The sequence below is a fragment of the Lichenostomus cassidix genome, chromosome 13 (genome assembly GCF_008360975.1).
Source record: "Lichenostomus cassidix isolate B80296 chromosome 13, HeHo_3.0, whole genome shotgun sequence".
In the NCBI taxonomy this organism is placed as follows: domain Eukaryota; kingdom Metazoa; phylum Chordata; class Aves; order Passeriformes; family Meliphagidae; genus Lichenostomus; species Lichenostomus cassidix.
Window position 1 is genome coordinate 7,466,634 of NC_139494.1, and position 12,214 is coordinate 7,478,847.

Consider the following 12,214-nt stretch of genomic DNA (forward strand, 5'->3'; position numbering starts at 1 on the left):
CTTTGGCTCCCCCTGAGCTGGTTTCCTCAGAGCAAAGCTGCTCCAGAGTGCTCACACACCCTCCTGCCTCAGAGCTGGGCTGTTAACCACCCACTCAAAGAGCCACCCTAAACAAATATTTTTACAGGCTATAATGGGGAACCCTTGCAATTTTAAGCAATTGACCTAAATAAAAGAGCAAAAGAATAGTTCTCTTTTTTTAGGCCATGGGAATGACGTGGACACAGCCACAGCTTCTCAGGAAAATAATAACTATAGGCAAGGTGAGCAGAAGACCATCAAAAAAAAAATTGCTCTGGCACAATGGACTTGATAAACCAGATCTCTTCAAACACCTGGATCCCCCTCTCTCAAATTTTCCTTTTTGAAAGAGAGAAGTGAACTCTCTGCTGAAGTCACACAGTTGGATGACAGCACAAGCAAACTCTCTGACAACCTGAAGCTGCCACTTGACTCAATTTCACTGAGAAGCTGAGAGAAAATCAGTAATGTTATTTGGTCAGGCTAGAAGAGGCTTGAGACATGGTTTTAAAGTAGTTAGGGATTCAGTTAAGGAGACACTGACAGTTTTGATACCTGATGGAGAAAAGATTCCAAAGAAGGGCAAATAGAGTATCAGAAACAGATGGATAGAAAATGCCACTAAGAGAGTGCTAAAGTAACTGAAGAGCATGAGGGAGAAATGCAGCTATTAGTAGGCTGAAGACAGATGACAATTGCTGAATTTTGAACTGTCCATGAAGAAGAAAAGCCTAAAGACTGTACAAGGGTTAATGATATGGATATAGACCTGAAATGACGTTGTAGAAATCCTATTGCCAGAGCCTCTAAAACAGACCATTATATTTCCATGAGAGTACTGTTTGAAATGCACCAGAGTACTGAAAGAAAAAGTTGAATTTTTTGCTAGATGTAGAGTAGTATATGAGAAGCATCAGCTTATAATGACACTGTGACAAGTATAAACAATGTCATACTAGTGAAATGAAATCAGTTAAAGTCAGTGGGACAGTGTTGGATCGGAGTCAGGCCCCAAAAGTACAGCTGAATTCTAAATCCCATTTTGAAATATTCTAGAAACTTAAGAAAAGCCAGATTCATTGGACTGTAAGTTACATCAACACTTTTAATGTGGGAAATTTCCAAATTATTCCAAAAGTAAATGGAATGCTTTTTAATTTATAAAACGATTCAAGATATGATTCCAGTCACATAAGTCTGCAGAGTATGAGACTGGAATAAATTAGGTTAAATTAAAGAGAAATTTTAAAATGGTCCACATTCCTTGACATCCCAGAGATTTGTCTTGCTCCCAGCAGCCATTCCTACAAGCTGAGGCTGCAAGGCTGGTGTAAGGGATGCCTGGTTACAGCTTCTGAACCAGACAGGGGTACACAACCCATCCTACTCGGTAGTCTGCTTTCCAGTTACTGTTATCCAGCTTTATGTAAGGCAGCACAGTGTTGCACACTTAGACACTCTCTTTTCTCCAATGAATTTGGGGTGAAATCCAACTGTCATGGAAACTGCTGTTGAAATCTAAGGTTTATATGCAAAAAAAAAAAAGCAATATTGTGGCAGAATGAGGAATTTTCCCTTTGGATTCCTACTATGCATTAAACTCATTAGCCAATGCTCACATTCTCTAACACTTGCTAGTTTCAAAGCTGGGACATGTGTAGGAATACTACCTTTAAATTCTTGGTCTAAAATCCAGATAGTTATGTAGTCACTCCAGAGTTATGAGTTCATCCAGAGTAAGGTCTGGATTTTTCCCCTTTCCTCTGTCTCTTTCCCCCCACTGATTTCATGTACTGTTCCCTGGGAACTCATAATTTTCATTGCCCAGTTTCTATATCCCATTTTAATGCTGGCATTAGAGGCTCAGCAAGACTTAATCATTTCTACAGTAGTTGGAGCTGGAAGAATGGCTCACTACTAAAATCTGACAGCTGAACTGTCCTTTAGAAGTGTTTGTTGCTTCAGACACCTCAGTTACCTGCCTGAAATCAGTATTGTGAATGCTGTGCTTTGGTCCCTATTGCAAATCTGCTGTTTTCTTCTTCCACTGCCATTAACAGAAGAACTTGGCTTCCATCAATCAAACCTGAGACAGTCTGGAGCAGAACACTTAGAAACCTTGGAATGGTTAAATGCCTTTTGGCATTTATGGTTGGAATATTATGTCAGCTACTAGGCCACTTTAGAACCTCTCATTTAGGTGCCATTTAATATTGCATTTAGCTGTAAAAATAAGTCATTAGTGAGCAAGACATTGGCACTCTGTGGCCTGAAATTCCTTATGCAGGAATATTTTCAACATTTTTAATTGTTTCTGAGTGACTAATAAGGGTAATTGTATTTCCATTTACATTTCCACTGTAATGAACCTGTTTATCCTGTGAATTCACAGAACCACAGAATAAGCTGTGACCTCAGTAGATGCTATTAGTAATACACTCCTTCACCATATTTATAACTGTGAACAATTCTTACTATTCTTTTATTCTTTTGCTCCTAATAGTCTTTTCTGTATTATAGACGAAAAAAACCAACAAAAACTTCAGGACAGTAAAGTTCAGCCATCCACATGTGACAACGCTGGAAACTTTGAACCAGTTGTTGGTGCAGATAAGACCAGGCAGGCTGGAAATGTCATTGAAATATGGCCATTGTCAGTGTGACATACAAAGATACAAGCTGAGATTTTTTTTTTTTTAATCCCTGCTCTTTTTTGAAAAGTCTAATATGGATGCACAGATTTTGCCAATAAAGTCACAGTTTATGCCACAAAGAGCCCATTTCTATCAGTTATATTTTCCTCCAAATAATGCTTTAGCTTAGAGAAGAAATAAAGCTACTTCAGTGAAAGAGATATGGAAAAAAGATGGACAAAAATTGAAACACATTTTAGACAAAGAAACCCTTTTTTCCTCTTCCAACAATTTCTGTGTACTATATGTGTGCTTAAACTGTTCTAGAGCATGTATTTCCAGCAGTTCTCCTATGGAATCAAAAATGGATCAAAAATGTTAGGTAGAAGGTAAGATGGGGGAGCTTCAGGAGAGTAGAGAAAGTTCCATTTGAAAGGAATGCAGAAGTTTTAGTACAGAAGTTTTCAGGCTTTATCTCTGCTGGCAGCTGTGATATAGAAACACAGTGGGAACCCATAATGAAATACCTTTAGGGGTGGAACACAAACTTCTGTGGCCATGGGATCAGTCTGGCATTTCTAATTCACGGATGAAGTGCTCACACTTTCTGTCTCTCACGTGGTTGTGAGCAGTGAGCAAGGGAAGCTCTTTGTGTCACAGCTGAGGGGAGCCAGCTGGCCAGGCTTGGTCACTTGGGCGTCCAGAGCTTCACGTGCATTCCTAAGTCTGACGCAGCTGAGCTTTCCACAGAGAGAAAATCCTTGGGTTGGGTCTTGTGACAGCCTTCAGTGTCTGGAGGCAAAAGTCAGTAAGAACTGAGTGGGTTTTTAGAAGGTATAATGTCTCTGTCAGTGCTTCACCGAGTGTGGAAGCATAATGGGAACATTTTAGCTGCTTTTCTGTCATTGTGATTGGACTCCAGTCCCCATTGTGCAGCAGCAGTGACTTCAGTAGGTGCAATTTTACTCCATTTCTAGAGTACTTATCTCCAAACTGATAATGCAGAACTTTTAGGATGATTTTGTTGGCTCATTAGATCCTCCATGCACTTTACTTCATCTGTAGCAGCCCTTCTGACAGAGATATCTACTTGTTCAGGATGTTTTTGTAGTTACTCCTTTCTCTCAAAATTTTGCATGAAAGCATACACATATACAAGTAATTTTTCTTGTACATTAAGGCCATAATACTTTTCCTCTCAGCTAGATTTGATAAAGTAGGCTCAGAATTTTTTTTTCAATATACTTCTTGTTTGACAACTGTCTTTTAACGTTTTTTGACATTTCCTATGGAGTTATCTAAAGAAATGTTACATGAAGTCTGAAAACCACCCAGCAGTTTCTTGCTACCAGGAAAGTTTTCTTTTCTAGCAAGTTCTTTTTTTCAGGGACTCATTTTATTTTCAAGTTTAAGGAGTAGAGAAAATGAATTCTGAACAAGTTGAAATTCCATAACCTCCAAGGTTGTATTTGTAACTAATTCTGCTTCAGTGCTTTCTCATTTCCAATTGGCCTTCATCAATTAAACTAGTCAGTACTCTGTTCCCTAATGATTTTTTAATTGAAATGTATTTATGGATTTATGTCTTTTCTAGACATGCACAAATGAAGCCTTTAGTCTGTAGATTATGTGATTTTTACTGAGCCCTAAGGATTTCTAATTTCCCTCTTCATGTGACCTGAAATAAACCAGACCATAGTAGATTGAAGCATAACTGAGGATTTTGCTCTTTTATGTTTAATAGATAGATGTCAAGATATGATTGAATATTGGATTTCAATTCCAACAAGTCTGACAATAGACCAATTTCCTTTCTGCTTAAATTACAAAAGGATTTCCTGCAAAATAAACTTACTGAAATGTTTAATTATCAGTTGAGTGAAAATATGTAAGTTTTAGGAAATCTCTACCATAATACTTTATTAAAAGCTGATGAATTTAATGTGTTTTTGTGAGATATTTGGGGTCTGTGTAAACAACAATGCACAACAGTTTAGAGAAAGTGCAGCCTTCCCTTCCCTTCAGGAATGAATTCCCCACTTGTGCAAAGAGTTCCCCATCCATAAGGGATATAAGAACTTCTTCCTTTGTATGCTTTCTAGTGCTTCCAAGGAAATCTTTTGGCATAGGATTCTTACACAGACATGAGTTGAAAAGATTTCCATCTCCATTTCATTTAAAGCTGTTAGGATATTTGCATAAAATTATGAATTGCATTCTCTTCTTTTGAGAAACTGCCCATACCACAGGATGGGAAGAGCTGACTCACTGTTCTAATTATAAATCTAAAGACTAATTAACCTTCCATGACTAAATTAAATTCCAAAATAAAAAGAACAGACAGAAGCCTTTAAAGAAAGTTTTAAAGCCCACTAGAATATAAAGTACCAAATATATTCTGGAGGCTGTTTTTGAATATGACATTGATGAAGTTATACTGTATTTGAAAATGGTACATGCAACACAGGCATGGGAAACAGGCACTGAGGGCTTCCCAGCTGGGGCAAACACTGTCACAACTCAAGTGTTGTACTGCAAGGAGCTCTGTAAATCCATAGCAAAACACTTTCCTGCAACATTTTTTCAGATCAAGATCTGTTTGTTCATTAATTAAAATCAAAATGGATTCATCCTATTTTTCCTTTATTGGAGGGGAAACCCCAAAGAACATCCAATCCCTGGCAACATTTTTTCCTAAATTAAACAAAACTGCCTTTTTGTGGCAACATTTTTGAGAACTGGGCTACGAAATTCCACTTCCCTCACTGGAGCTGAATCAACATCATAAGTCCAAAGAGCAATAAAATTTTCAATCTGTCAAAAAAAAGTAAATAGACCTGATTCTGAGTGGATTAATAGAAGGCCATTTGTGGCGTATTTTTGTAAGTACATATTCCAACAGAACCTTAATTTTAGATTTTAGTAAGTCTCTGAAATAAGGTCATGAATAAATTAATAATGGGTTGAATGATTACTTCATTGGTCTTGTCTCCAAGTTTTTATTTCCAGAGATGAGCAAACACCAAAGATGTAATGCTTTGCCTCTGAGCCACTGCCTGTCCTGAGTACTCGATTACTTGGAGTGGATGTTCTGCATGATTCCTCTGGATAATTTGTTGTAGGACTGCCAGACAATATAGATTTTCCCAGCAAGGAACTCATGTGGGAACAACTCAGAAAAATCACATTCACATTGCTAATCCATGACTTTTGGTGAGTTCTTTAAGAGTCAGACATCGAGAGGGAAGGATTGAATATTAATTTTGCTGTTCTGAATCAGTACAAAGCTTTGGTGGCATTGCGATTCTAAGAATGTTAATGGCCACAAAGGGTTAACTTCTTGAATGATTTGGCTCAAATATGTGATTCTGCTTTTCTGATAATGAATTTAAATGAAATTTTGAGATTTTTAGTAATAACTGTTGCAGTACAATGGGCTGATGTTTTTTTTCTGAGCTGCTGAGAGATCCTATGAAAAACCATCTTTCCACAAGTGTCAAAATCAGATACTCTTTACAGAGAATGATTTTTTTTAATTAATGTGGACAATGTAATGTCTACTGCTGAGTACTGCTTGGGACCTTACACAGTGTTGTAACCATGACCATTGCAGTGTTGTAAGAGGTTGAGAGTAGGCACTCCTCAGCTGTGGTTAGGACTTCCAAGTCTCAATCTGGAAATCATGGGTTGCTTCAGTATTAGTCTGCTGTGTTGCTCAATACCTCAGAAAGTCAAATTAATAATAAAAATTCATAATTTTAATATAGGATTGGAATAACAGTGATTACAACAGTCTGAAATTCTTTTGCATTGGCTTTCACACACCTGAATTGTATCAGAGAAAAGCAGAAAGAGAGAATTCAAGCAGGTGACTCCAATGAAACATTAATCCCACCTGACTATAGAGGGGAGGGTAATTGGCTCTTTAAAAGACAAACAAACCAGCCAACCACCCTCTGCTGAGTTTAATGTTCAGGAGGAATAGGAGAGAGGAAAAAAAAAACAAGCCGACAGTAAATTTGTATTAAAAAAAACCCAAAACTATATTAATAAAGAATTGCACGAACTCTTAATGTTACAGAGGAGGAACTATTGCTTAACAAGAGCTATATGTAGTCTAATGTTTGTCTTTCTGGAAGATACTTCACTTGCTCGAGAGATAAGGTAAGTCAAGCAAAGTTTCTTGAGAAATTTTTAGTATAGACTGTTAAGAATCCCAATTTTTTCCCTGGCTTTTGTTTAAAAGGAGGGTTCAGAGTATCTTTATTACTCCAGGGCTGGTACCAGATGCTTGTAAATGTAGAGTTAAAGTTGTTGAAATACTTGTCTTTTGGGTATATAATACTTTCATTTTGGATAGGAAAATAATGTATAGATTTTCTCAAGTGTTTCATCAGAGCTGCAAGTGGAGGAGGCTAAATGCTTTAACTCATCACACTAGCTTATTTTACCCTATTTTCTTGCTTCTTTTCCATTGTGTGGTGTCTGTTCTTGACAACGTTCTACATTCCTTGCTAGCAGATAGTGAGTTAACAGTTGGCAGAAGCTATAAAGTATCCTATGGGTGGAATAGATGTTTATTTCTCATGAAGAAAACCATTGTTTGAAGAATTTAGTGCAGTAGCAAGAGTTCCTGCACAGAGAATCCTTAGTTAACTAATCTGCTAGTCCTGTGCCTTGGGGGTCTTGTCCAGTTACAATCTTTTTTTCAGTGTCCACATTTTATGTATCTTGTGTACATATAGAAAATGTTGGGTTTTTTTTTGATCGCAAGCAGAGGCTCCAACTAGTAAAAAAAAATCCAACCTAGTAAAAATCTAACATCCTTCTAAACACAAGCTGTCAAAGTTTCATTGCCTTTGCTAGAGCTTAGGCTGGGTCAGTCTGCACTGAATTTGAGAAAGAATACCTGAGCCCTGAAAAGCTCTGTGGGTGCATGTATGTTAAAATGTGCATTTATCATCAAGGTTGTACAGCAGCTTTACTCCCCTCTGGATGCTCTAAGCTGTGACTGATGCTGGCCAGAGCATGCTGTGTTTCAATAAGCTTTGCTTGTAACCTGCTCAGTGATGACTTCCCATTCATCTGCAGGATTATAGGATTATGAAGCTGATAACTTCTCTGAAGCAGCCTTCACTCAGCAGAGCTGAGAGCTACTTTGACTGAAATGCTGTTTCCTAAAAGGGATAGAATTTGTGGTCTGCATGTGTAAGGTTTTTTTGCATCAAGCTGTAATTGATGGGAGGCTATATAACTTGACAGACTTGGAAACACCTAGTTACCAAAAAGAAATGTTGTATGTGTGACACCAATTTTTTTCTTTCTCATTTTTAAACAACAAATAGAAATTAAATATTTAGGGATGGGATAGTGAAAACTTCACCCTCAAAGACACAGAACTTTTCTATTTTACACCCAGAAAAAGATATTAATTTATTTTGGAAATTAGCATAACTGGGAAAAAACCTACTATGAAGTGGAAAAGGAATAAATCTTAACTGATCATATCTCCAGCTTGGTATGAAGTAAAGGTTTTCATTTTATGTCATTGCTTTATATTGCTAAAAATAGCTCTTAAATTTACAACATGTAAACATACAGGTGCATATCTGAAATATTCAAAATTAATAATATTTAATAACAGCTCTTACTCTCTGTGAGTCAATCTGAGGATCCAGCAATATATTCTATTGCTGGACTGAGAAAAAAGGGGTAGTAATAATGTTGTCTGTTTAGCAGCTTTTTTGCTCAGAGCTCAGAACAATGTTAAGGTCAGAAGCCACCATGAAAACATTGCTTTGTCTTTTGATTATTCCATCCAGCTTTTTTTATGTTGTATCTCCTTTAGTTTTAAGATTTTTACTTTTTTTTTTTCCTGTGGTCTTGGTGGTTCAGAAGCCACTGGGATGATGCAAAATAGTGAGCTGAAATCTAATGTACTGCCTTGTGCAAACCATCCAAACCATCAGAGAACTCAAATGTTTACTTCAAGTGCCTGTGTTAAGAAAATGTATCTTAAATTTTTTTAGCTCTTAGTCTACTTGAACGTACAAGCAATTACAAACAATGGTCTGAGAATTTCATATAGTAAAGTCTGCCATGCCCTCTTTGCACTCAGAATGTACCATATATTTGGAAAATGTCTCCCAGGCAGTTTCACGAATAGTTGTTTTTTTGAAGGAGAGTGTGATGGGAGAGGAGAGAGAAAAGTTTTAAATATACACTTAAATATTTAACAATAGATGTTATAATCTCACAGGATTGAATCTGCAAAACTTGGCAGGAAAAACTTCTTGTTCATACTACAATTACTTTCATGATCCCCTCTGCACAAAAAATAGTTTGCTAAAGTGTCTGGTTGGTTTTTTTTTTCTTTTCAGGCTGGTCACCTAACTACTATTCTCATTTTGTCATCTTACACATCTCATATATTGTTCAGAATATGGTTCTCTTTCTTCAGAGAGTTTTTCCATTTAAGTCACTCATTTGTAATCATTTCCATTATGCTGCACAAATGTGCATGAAATGCAGCCTATGTAAAAGTAATGTTTATTCAATTACTTACAAGGCACTGCTCTTCACTAGAAGCATTCTCGGTAGTTTCAGTAACTACCCAAATGTGAACTCAAGTGAAGTGAGATTCTTGCAGAGCCCTGGCTACACTATGAAACAACAGTAAGTGACAAGATTATGGCTGTCAGTGGGAACTGATGACTTCATACAGCACACACTACTTAAGTAAATCTTTGGCAACATTCTGTGTTTTCCCAAATGAGCTTGGCATTTCACTGCCTCTGAAACACTCATGTTTTGACAGTGGCAGCTGGAAGGAAATGAAGAGACCAAATCTTATGCTATAGGTACTGTTGAAAGGCATGAACTCTAACTACAAAACTGTGAAAAACACAGGGTACTCTTGTAGCACGAAAGTACTTCAATGATTGATTTGGCGTTCAGAACTGACTGAGAGAAATATTTCTATTGTTGGATAGTCTCCATTAAAAGGCAGAGAGAAGACTCACAGCTAGAACCATCTTAGCATAGGATCAAGATTACAAAAATACTTTAGCTCTCCCATGGGCATAGGGAGGCAGTTAAGTGATGCATCCTTTTCCTTTTCTAGCAGCACTCCCACTAAATTATCATCTGTAAAATGTGGTGTAGATCAGATCATTGGGAAAGAATACAGTATTTTCTTCTAAACAGCATTAGTTCAAAAGAACTGTTTCTCAGAAAAATGAAGCACTTGATGCTTTCTACTAAGAACTTGAAAGGCAAGATGCTATAGCTCCAGGCTTGAGGTCCATTAACTGGGATGTAGGGGTCACTTACATGCTGCATTTAGCTTTAGATATCTTACTGGTCAAGCAGATTTTTTGGAGGAATTCTACATGAGATTGTTTCAATATTAAAATGATACATACTTTGCCTTAAGTTAAAAGATATTTACATTATATCATACGTACTTATGTCAATGCAAACCAGTTTTGTAGGCCTCTGGTATTTTTCCTCCAAAGAAAATGCTTTGCTGGGTATCTGAATAGCAGTTTAAATAAAATGAAACATGTTTAGCTTACTCTATAACACTTTATTCACCATGACAACCAGTGCATTTCTATTTTATTGCACCTGACCCTTTCTAACCTCTATTCATCATAGTATTGTTCAAGAATGAGTTTATATACATACTATATATACATAAACACTGTTTGGGTTTTTTTGTAAATTGCATTTGGTAACAAAGCACATTCTTGTGGGCATTGAGATATGTGAGCCCAAACTAGTATATGTTTAAGGCAATTTTGTTGGTTTGCTTGTCTGATGAAATGGAAGATTATTAAGATTCAAGGAAGGCTAGAGAAACTTAGCAGTTGATCTGCAGAGATCTGAAAATTAGATTGTCAAAATCAAAGCCTGTTGTGAGGCTTGGCATTTAAACAACTTCAGTGGCTCCTGTCATGTATTAGAGGAAAGCTACTTCTTGAAAGGTTAGTGCAAAGGCACTACATGGCATGCCAATGTGATTTATTTGGTAACAGGAAAAATCTCAAGACAGGAATGGGAACTAGTCATTCTACTGAATGAATTATCTGCCTTTTTCTTGATTGAAGCCTGCTGGTAAAGATTAATCATTTCATACTGAAAACACACATTGAGTGAATATCTACTCCATGGAGACTTATCAAAACCAGTTAAGCTATGTCTCATAAATCCCAAGTATCTGCAATATTGATGTAATATCAAAAATGTCGGTAGGTGTTTTTTGTATATGCTCTGAAGGCATTAGTGGCATGGGTTTTTTTGAGCCATGGTTGGTATTTTTCCTTTCTTAAGTGAGTTGCCTGCTAATTAAAATTGTTAACTGGCACTCATTTTTCTTGCTAGATAAAAAGATGCAAAACTTATTTCAAATAACTGAGAATACAATTGCTTTAGCAAAAAAAAAAAAATTTAATTCTAAACTTCTCTTTAGAGGCTAATGCTGAGCAATACATCTTTTCCCTAGGGGAAACCACAATAGTGCATAGGGGCATCAGTCCATCTTAACCCTCTCTCCTCATGTTCCACCCAGTTAGTAATTTACTCACGATCCCAAGGTCAGTAATGAATGTGTGTTTAGGAAAACCTTCGTGACTGTAAAGTGGTCATAGATCCTGAGTGTGCTCATTTCCCAAGTACCTTAACAAGCAAAACAATTAGAAATACAGTATCTTTCTGTTAGAGCCTGCTTGCACTTCAGTCAAAATTGATGTGATTTTAATAAATGTGTTCTTAGGTGAATCTCTTATTAATGTAATTTTTAATACACTGGAGCTGAACAGTCTTACAATTTCTTGATATTTAGCTCCTATTTCTTCTCTCAGGAAGTAACATATTTTCCTGTCAGTGAGCTTTTCCCTATATATAGCCTGCATTGTCTTTGACATAATCTAATGCTGCTGTTTCTAGTTATGCATTGTGTACCATACTAAATAATCCATTCCCACTTGGAAGCTAATAGCCTAAAGATATGTTATGCCTGATATATAATTCATTCTTAGTCATCACTTACCCAAACAAGTAGCTTGTGGTGTTTTTCTGGTTTTATTTTTTAACCTCCCTTAATCCTCTCAAGAAAAAAGTTGGTTTTTTATTTTCCAGCTTACTTATTTTTTTTCCTCCAAACTTCCTCTAGTTTTTAATGTGTCTTTTTAATCAAATACTGTCAAAAGTAATTGAAATGTCTTCCAGAGTTAAGAGAATATCCTTCAATTTGTGGTAGGCAGTTTGAAGTCATATCTTTGCCTTGTTTTGGAGGCAGATTACATGGCCCACAGATGCTAAATTTGCTGTCTGTCATTACTTGTAAACTTTCATCTTGCAATATGTCTGCTTTGACTGGATATATACACTGAAAATTATTTCCCTTTCAGAGTTATTAACTTACATTTTTCTCTAGTGGCTCTCCTTTATACATTTCTTTTTTAGAGGCCTCAATGCAACTCCATATGAAGGCATAAAACCAGATATATTTTTGATGGTCAATATGTTCATCCTTCTTTTAGAACACTTGGAATTTA

The 12,214-nt window shown here is 36.6% G+C and overlaps 1 protein-coding gene across 1 annotated transcript in view; it reads left to right on the plus strand.

The window, feature by feature from the left end:
• The first annotated feature begins 6,623 nt into the window (after window positions 1–6,623).
• ATP10B (ATPase phospholipid transporting 10B (putative)) overlaps window positions 6,624–12,214 on the plus strand; it is a 183,358-nt gene continuing 177,767 nt past the window's right edge. Inside the window, exon 1 of the mRNA XM_085073467.1 lies at window positions 6,624–6,818. The gene's annotated coding sequence lies outside the window, so the exon portion shown is untranslated. The remainder of the gene's footprint in view (window positions 6,819–12,214) is intronic.